The sequence below is a fragment of the Bison bison genome, unplaced genomic scaffold (genome assembly GCF_000754665.1).
Source record: "Bison bison bison isolate TAMUID 2011002044 unplaced genomic scaffold, Bison_UMD1.0 scf7180017864186, whole genome shotgun sequence".
Lineage (NCBI taxonomy): Eukaryota > Metazoa > Chordata > Mammalia > Artiodactyla > Bovidae > Bison > Bison bison.
Genome location: NW_011494758.1, coordinates 520,826 through 529,163, shown reverse-complemented (window position 1 = coordinate 529,163; position 8,338 = coordinate 520,826).

Genomic DNA, 8,338 nt, shown 5'->3' with positions numbered 1-8,338 from the left:
CTTTCAAAGCTGAGGGACAGCTTTGACTCCCTCATCAATGAAACTAAAAACAAAATATTGTCCCTTGTTCAGTCATTTATTCGTGGGGCATCTATTGAGCATCAGTGGAATGTCTGGCACCGAGTGTGACATAGACTGGTCTGTATCACCAAAGAGCAGAGAAGAATACGTGCGGCATATTGGGCAGCCCACCAAGACAGAGTGATTGATGTCCTCCATCGAGGGGCAGGGAGAGCTCCAACGAAGAGGCTTCTGTGATCGATAGTTCTCTCTTAGACCACGTTCTTCAGCACAGAGCCTGCCACACTCTTCCTTTTGCTGTATCTATATATTGTATCTCAGTGTGTTGCTCGTTCTTCCCTAGAGCCTCCTCTGAAATCCCAGGTGAGGTTAGCAGCTTCCCCCACCCCATGTCATAGTGGAATTACCTGTGGTTGCATCTTCCATCACCTGAAAGGCTGGAACCGCCTTTTCGCTGCCCAGCCTCACAGTGCCCAGGGCAGGTACACGAGTATTACTGAGCTGAATGGGCCTCGCCTTCTCGGATCAGTCTCCAACAAGCTTTGTCATTCTCCTCCTGCCCTCTCTCCTCCCGTCCTCCTCCTCCATTTGGCTCCTCTCTCTCTCTGTGCTGTGCCTCCTCCCTGTTCCTTTGTTCTCTTTCATAAGATCGGTAACTGAGGAAAGGTTCCTCCTCCTTGTCAGGCCCATTCATTCTCCTTCCGCCATGCAGCCTGGGCCTGCTCCCTTTATATCACTCCTCTCGGGTTCTCAACCTTCCCTTGGCCCCTCCCTCTTTTCCTAGAGCTGTGGCTGGGCTCTGGCAGGTGCTCTTAAGCCCCACACAGCCCCAGCAGCATGCCCATTCCTGTGGGCGCGTGTGGACACACACACACATCTACGCCCTGATCCAGGCACACCCAGTCCATACGTGCATCCCCATTCCCTACACAGACCTTGCAGTACATATACCTGCCCCACACAAACACACACACCCAGGTCTTCCTGCCTTTCCACAAGAAACCACTTATCTTTTCCTGAGAAGGAGGAGGAGACCCCTTGGGCATAAACCCACAAGTTCTTTGGAATAAGAAAGTCCAGTAAACCTCAGGGGACAGGGTCTTCAGATGACAGCGGGCTTGGAAGGGATTCAGCAGGAAGGTTCAGATCCCCCACAACACAGCTCCTCCTCACTCTCCAAGTCACACGTCCTTGAAGCTCATAAACCACTGTCCCTGCTCAACCCCTGGTCCGGGCCCTCTCTTGTTCTCTTCCTCCAGGCCTGCTGGGGCCCTTCTGGCTCCTCCTGCCACTCCCTCCTCGCTCCCTGAGAGCCTTTTAACTTCCTCCACACTGAAGACATCACCTGATGTGTCCTCAAGCTCTGGGCTTCAACCCCCACCCCTTCACTTTCCAACCTTCCCAGTCCCCACACTCTCTTCCTGAGGCTACACTTGCATCCCAGCCCAGCTCCTCATCCCCTGCTTCCTTCAGACACATCTGCCCCAAATGACTCCTGCTCCTTCTTCCCTGCCCCTGCCTACCCTGACACTCCCTTTCATTCACAGGCTCCCCTTGTACAGAGAACCTTCCTGAATCTATGACCGTAGAAGACAGTCTCCTGCCTGGGATATTAGGGACAGTCTCTACCTCTAACATAGAGTCATGGATTAGCACAGTTTGTGGATTTCCGAGCCCATCCAATGCAACCTTTTTACTTTTACAGATGAGAGAACTGAGGTTCAGAGAGGAGGAAAGGATCAGGAGCACACAGCTCATCCACCTGAATTAAACAGCAAGCACTCGATGCTCACTCAGCGCTCATATCCTGCTATGCAGATGCCTCCGTGGACACAAGTTCCATTGCCTGAACTGGTGGTATTGACGGCGCAGTAAAGAGGTTGGGGGTGATGAAATCTCGGGGAATAATTCTTAAAGAGACACACAACTTCCACCTTCTTTCTGAGACTTGTGAATGAAACTTACAGTTGAGAAGATGGTCAAGTGGCTGATTTAGTCAACCCTCACTGGGAGAAGATAATCCCAAGAGATACCAGCCTGGCAGTCTCTAAATTTCAATCTCTCCTTACTCTCTGTCTCTCTCTCTCTGTCCTAGAAGGCTTTTGGCTTCAGGAAGGAAACACTTCAGGTGAATGAGAAGGAAATGCTCATTCTTGGAATCAGTCCTTTTTTTTTTTTTTTGGCTGCATGGGGTCTTAGTTTGGGGCACTCCAGATCTTTGCTCTGGCATTCGGAATCTTTAGTTGCAGCGCACAAATTTAGTTGCACTATGTGGGATCTAGTTCTCTGACCAAGGATTGAACCTGGGACTCCTGCGTTGGGAGCCCCAGTCTTAGTCACTGGAACACCAGGGAAGTTCCTTGGGATCAATCTTGATTTTTCACCCCCTGGAAATGATAGGCAAGGTACTGAGGGTGTCTTCCTGTGGGCATAGGGACAGAGAATAGAATTGGCTAAGAAACTGAAAAGGAATATGCCAAAGGGGAAAAGAGAGGCAGAGGTGGCCGAGACCAGGAAAGGAGTGAGCCAAATTTCCCTGCGAGCCTGAATTCCACGCGGGGAGAGATGACTGTTTTAATTATCCCTGTATTCCTCTTACCCATCTCGTCTCCGGTGATAGGGAGGAATCGACGGAGAGGGAAGGAAACACTAAGTGAGGCTCAAAGAATATGAAGCCGAAAGACAGAGGGAAATGGAAGAAACAAAGGAAACCGCTTAAGAGGCAAAAAAGGCAGCAGAAAGAAGGGTAGAGAAAACGAGTTGGCTTCCTCCGCTCTGGCTTCGGGCTCCAAGTGGCCGCTGGGAGGCGCCCTGCGCACCGCGCTCTACTCTCCCGGTTCCCTGCTCCCTACTCCGGGCTCCCCGCCCGCCCGAACTCCCTGCTCCGGCCTCGCGCCTCGGCCCCGCCACACTCCAGCAGAAGCCATTACAGAGAACAAACTACCTTCTTGTCTCCGAGATGGGTCCCCGGGGCGGAAGGCAAATTGCCTGCCTCGTGCATAATAAACCAGGCGTGGAGAGGCGCACGGAGGAGGCCCCGGCTGCCGGCGAGCAGAGGCAGCCCCGCGGTGCCCGCCGGGTCCGCAGCGCCGCCTGCCCCCACCGCTCCGGGAGCCTAGAGTCCCTATCCCGGCGTGGGTGGCTGCACCGGGTGTCCGAGAGGTCAAGGGCGCGTGGGGATAGGTCTGGGAGAATCTCCAAACACCGGTTTGCACCCGTATGCCCATCTGCATCCAGTCCACAGACAAGTTTTGACTGTTGGCTGATCCCAGGAAAAACGATACCAAGAGCTTCTATCTTTGTCGGGTCACTTGCTTCTGCCTGGAATGCCTTTCTGCTTTTGAAAAAGCAGCCTTTCTCATACTTCCAGTCCCTGTCAGAGGGCAGCAGTTCTCACTCTGAACTCCCAACAGCTACAAGCAATGGCTGTCTTCTTTCTGCTAAGGTGGCACTGTGTTCAGATTCCTGGTATCTAGCAGTTACGTCACAAATTACATTTGCATGCATACAGGTCTCTGCTATTTGACTGCACATTTCTGAAGGGCAGAAAGCTTTACTTACTTACCTTTACCTTACTTACCCAGAGACTTAGCACTGAGGCACTGAATGAAACAATGAATGGGTGTAAAAAATGAAACTAGAGATCCAAATCAATTCATCACAGGTTCTTTTCCGCCACTTACTATTGGCTTCCTGCAATTCTTGTTCTGCCTTGAGATTCTATATAGGGCAGAGGAACTATACATAGATGTTACATATTGGCTGAATTTGAGACAGGAGGGAAGGGGGCAGGGCACAATCTTTGGGAGAATGACATAGTCACAGAACAATGACAAAAACAGGTTGGAACCAACTAGGTCCAAGATGGTAGAAGATTTGACTTCCAATGGACCTAGAGCCTCATTACATGCTCATTGTAATACATTAGCATGCTAAGTGATACACCCACAAGCACCGTGACAATCACCAGGAGGACCATCAAAGATCAAAACATGAGCAGTGGCCCAATTCCTGGAAATCTCTGCCCCTTCCTTGAAATAGTTGGAATAATCCTCCTACCTATTATTAGCCTATGAAATTGTGTGTGTGCTAAGTCATTTCAGTCATGTCTGACTCTTTGCGACCCTATGGACTGTAGCCCACCAGGCTTTTCCGTCCATGGGATTCTCCAGGCAAGAACATTGGAGTGAGTTGCCATGCCCTCCTCCAGGGGATCTTTCCAACACAGGGATCAAATCCGTAGCTCTTATGTCTCCTGCATTTGGGGGCCTCTCACCTTTTGAAATGACTCTCTCTACACAGATTGACTTCTTACCTATCACTTGTCTCTCAATGAACTCTTTCTGGGATGAGACATCAAGAACCTGAGTTTCAACAGGTCCTGAGATGAGGTGTGTGATCTCAGTTAAAAGACTGTGGATTCAAGTCCCAGTGTGAGTTACATGATTTCAAAACCTCCTCAGAGGAGATTAGCCATCCTCAGAAACTGTGTAGGAAGAAGACATTGAGTGGGGAAAGGGGTGCATATGGAGCCTAGTCCTTGCCTGCAAGGAGCTCCCGGTCTCATGAGGAAGCCACTCAAATAAACAGTGACAAGCCAATGTGCCAAGTGCATAGAAAGAAAAAAGCAGGGGAGCGAGTTTTTCCTGAGATAGGCCAACAATCACAAACCTGTCTGTGACTCTGCGTCCAGAGATAGGGGCACAGGAAAAGAGACTCATGAGGAACCCACATCAAGACAGTGCAGGAGGTGAGAAAATCTCCAGGCAGGAGGCAAAGCCCAGGGCTTAGCTTAGAAAAGGCGAAGGGGGATGAACAAGAGGGTTCTCTCTCTCTCTTTCAAGGAGAGAACCCATTTAAAGGAGGCAGGAAATGACATGGCCCACATGATGGGGAACTCTAAGTAGACTCACAAGTGTTCTTCTAAAACCCTAGAAATGGACTGAACCAGACATGAGGCTCAACAGAGAGGGCCAGTTCATGGAGCCCTCGACTGACTTGTTAATGGGCTTAATTTTGTTCTGACCTTGACAGGGAGCTGTGCATGGGATGACTTCAGGGACAAGAGTATCACATCAGATTTGCATTTTAGACGATTCTTTAGCAACCAAGTCAAATATGGATTAGATGGAATCAGGCTGGAGACAGAAAGATCAGATGGAAGTCTCCCATATGAATTCAGACAAGTGAAGAAAGCCTGAACCAAGGCAAGCATAATGGGAATGGGGAGCAAGACTCAGAACCAGCAAGGAAGCAGGATCTGCAGGTCTTGGTGACTGATTGGATATGAGGCAGAAGGAAGGGGGGAAAATAAGCTTGCTTCCCAAGGTTTTAGATTAAGTAAGTGGATAAAAATGACAACCCACTCCAGTACTCTTGCCTAGAAAACTCCATGGATGGAGGAGCCTGGTGGACTACAGTCCATGGGGTCACAAAGAGTCGGACACGACTGAGTGACTTCACGACTTCACGACACGAAGTGGATAAAAGGTGACTTTATCCAAGGAAGAAAAGGTGGATTTATAGGTAAAGCATGTTGTATTCGAGGTTCTGGGAAAATATTTCTACAATGTAGGGCCTGCAACTCTGAAGGAAGCTATGGTGGAGATAGAAAGTTGAGAGTCATCAGTGTAACTCTAGTGACTTAAAGACAAAAGAATAGATGAGATTAACTTCAAAAGCCTGAGTAGAGGGAGAAGAGTGTCCAAGATAATACACTGGATACTACCTGCATTTAAGGGACAGATAGAGGAAGAGCCTACTTCTGCTGAGAAAGAGTAGTCAGGTGTAGGAGAATTTGAGGTAACACCGCAGAGCAAAAGGGAGAGTTTTAGGCATGGTCGTTAGTAGACAGGCCAAGGAGGTACTGGGAAAGGCTTTAAAAGGGAGAAAAAAAGACAGATGGATGTCCTGCCTAACTTCCCTATCAAGGTTATCTCTGTTCTTCACTGTCTATTTGCTGTTTTATACCCTCTAAGTTGTGGAAAGCTAATAATTCAAATGATTCTTGTCCATCGAAATGCAAACAAGTTGTGTATGGTAGAGTGCAATTGATTAGTGCCTCGTGGACAAAAATTCATTTCAGAAGTCCTGGTTGACCTATCTAAGTGTGATATTTTGAATTTTCCTTTAAAGCAGTTGAAACATCTAACTGTATCTCTCATTAATGATTAAATACAGTTTTGGACACATTTAATTTTGTATTTGTATGAAAATCATGATGAATTTTTGTTTAAAAAAAATGATTCTAGTGGGATTTCCCTGGTAGTCCAGTAGTTAAGGATCCACCTTGCTATGCAGGAGTGGATTCAATCCCTGGTTGGGAAACTAAGATCCCACATGCCTTGAAGCAACTGAGCCCAAGTGCTGCGACCACTGAGTCTGTAAGCCACAACTGGAGAGTGGCATGAAAAAATCCCACATGACACAAGGAAGAACTCAGGAGCTGCAACTAAGATCCAAGGCAGCCACGTAGAAAAAAATGATCCTAGGGACTGCCCTGATGGCCCAGTTGCTAAGACTGTGCATTCTCAATGCAATGCGCTGGGGTTTGATCCCTGGTCAGGGCACTAGATCCCAAATGCTGCAGATAAGACCCAGGGTAGCCAAATAAACAAAACTTTTAAAGTGACACTATACAGAAGAAAATAACTGAAAAGTGACCATTGGATCTGATGACTAGAGCAAGATCCATTTGGCAGGATCAGAAGATAGACTGTAGTGTGTTCAGAGGGTCAAGTGATAAAAGCAGGAAAGTACCAGCCTTGGATTTCCAGAAACTTAGCTGAGAATGGAAGGAAAGAGTTTGGCTATTAGCTGGAGGGCACCATATTATGGAAAGTAAGAAGTTTTGTTTTTTTTTTTTAATGGCTGGCACCACAATTCCTTTTTCAAGTGTTGATACTTTGGTAAGCTATGCTGGGTATAATAACAATGGCAGAGGCACAAATGGAGGGGAGTGTATTAGGGGGGGTGCTTCGGGATGACAAGCAAGGATCACTTATTTGTCATAGGAGTGGAGGTCTTCCCAGAAGAGATAACTCCTGATTTGAGTCTTTAAATAGGAGTGAGTTGACTTTTTGCTTTTTCTTTTTCTTCCCTGTGATTATGGAGGCCCAGGCGTCAGAGATGTTGCACTAAGTCCATGCCAAGTATGAAGGAAACAAGTTCTGGTGGGAAAGACTTAGGGTCAAAAAACTTCCATTCTTCCTCTTGCTACCGGTTTGCCATAAATATTACACAGAAGCCAAGTGTTCTGAATGGAAAATTGGTGAGGAGCATTTGGAAATGTACTGTCCTAAAAATCCAGGTTGCTTCATTGCCACTAGGTTGGTATCCCTAGAAAACATCAGAATCATGGAATCCTAGTTGTTCGTGCTTAGAAGCAAACTCACAATTCAGTGGTCCAAATTCCCCCTGATTTTTGACAGATAAAAAGTGTAAAGATGTTTCCCTATCCTCAGGGAGTTCACCATCATTGACAGATCCCAGTTCCCTGATTCAGAGCACAACCAGCCCACATGGTTGAACTCAAATATTAGACTTTTTGTCCTCAACCTACCAGAATTTCCAAAGTATCTACATTTGCCCTAAGGTTTTTCTACCTCCATGGAATTTTCTTTTTTCTTTCTCTCTCCCTCTCTCTTTTTTTTTTTTTTTTTTTGGCCACATGGCTTGTGAGATTTTAGTTTCCTGACCAGGGATTGAACCCTGGGCCCTTGGCAGTGACAATGAAGAGTCCTAACCACTGGACCACCAGGGAATTCTCCTCCTCCACATAGAGTTTCTAATCCAAACCTGTGCCCAGTACTGGGGGACTATGCCCTCCCATAAGAAAGGGACAATTCTTGGGAATTCCCTGGTGGTCCAGTGGCCAAGACTGCGGTCCCAATGCAGGAGGCGCAGGTCAGGGAATAATACCCCACACATTGCAACTAGGAGTTCAATTGCTTCAACTAAAAATTCAGCAAGCAACAGTGAAGATCAAAGATCCCTCATGCTGCAGCTAAGACCTGGTACAGCCAAATAAATAAATATTTTTTTAAAAGAGAAAGAAAGGGGTGGTTTTGAACAATGAGGTCTGTCTTTCTTTTCCTACCCTAGGGAGGGGCTGCCCTTTTAAAGGATGATCTGGCATTCCAGCTTCATTCTGTGACATGTGGTCAGACCAAAGGGACAGGCATCCAAAAAAAAAAAAATATTGCTTTAATAAATGAAGAGATTGTTAATAGCCCTTTAGGTTATTAGAAGGAGAGAGCTGGAGGCCTGGGGGCTCTGAGGCTGGAAGTTTCTTGGGTTTATTTGCTGAGCTTTTCTG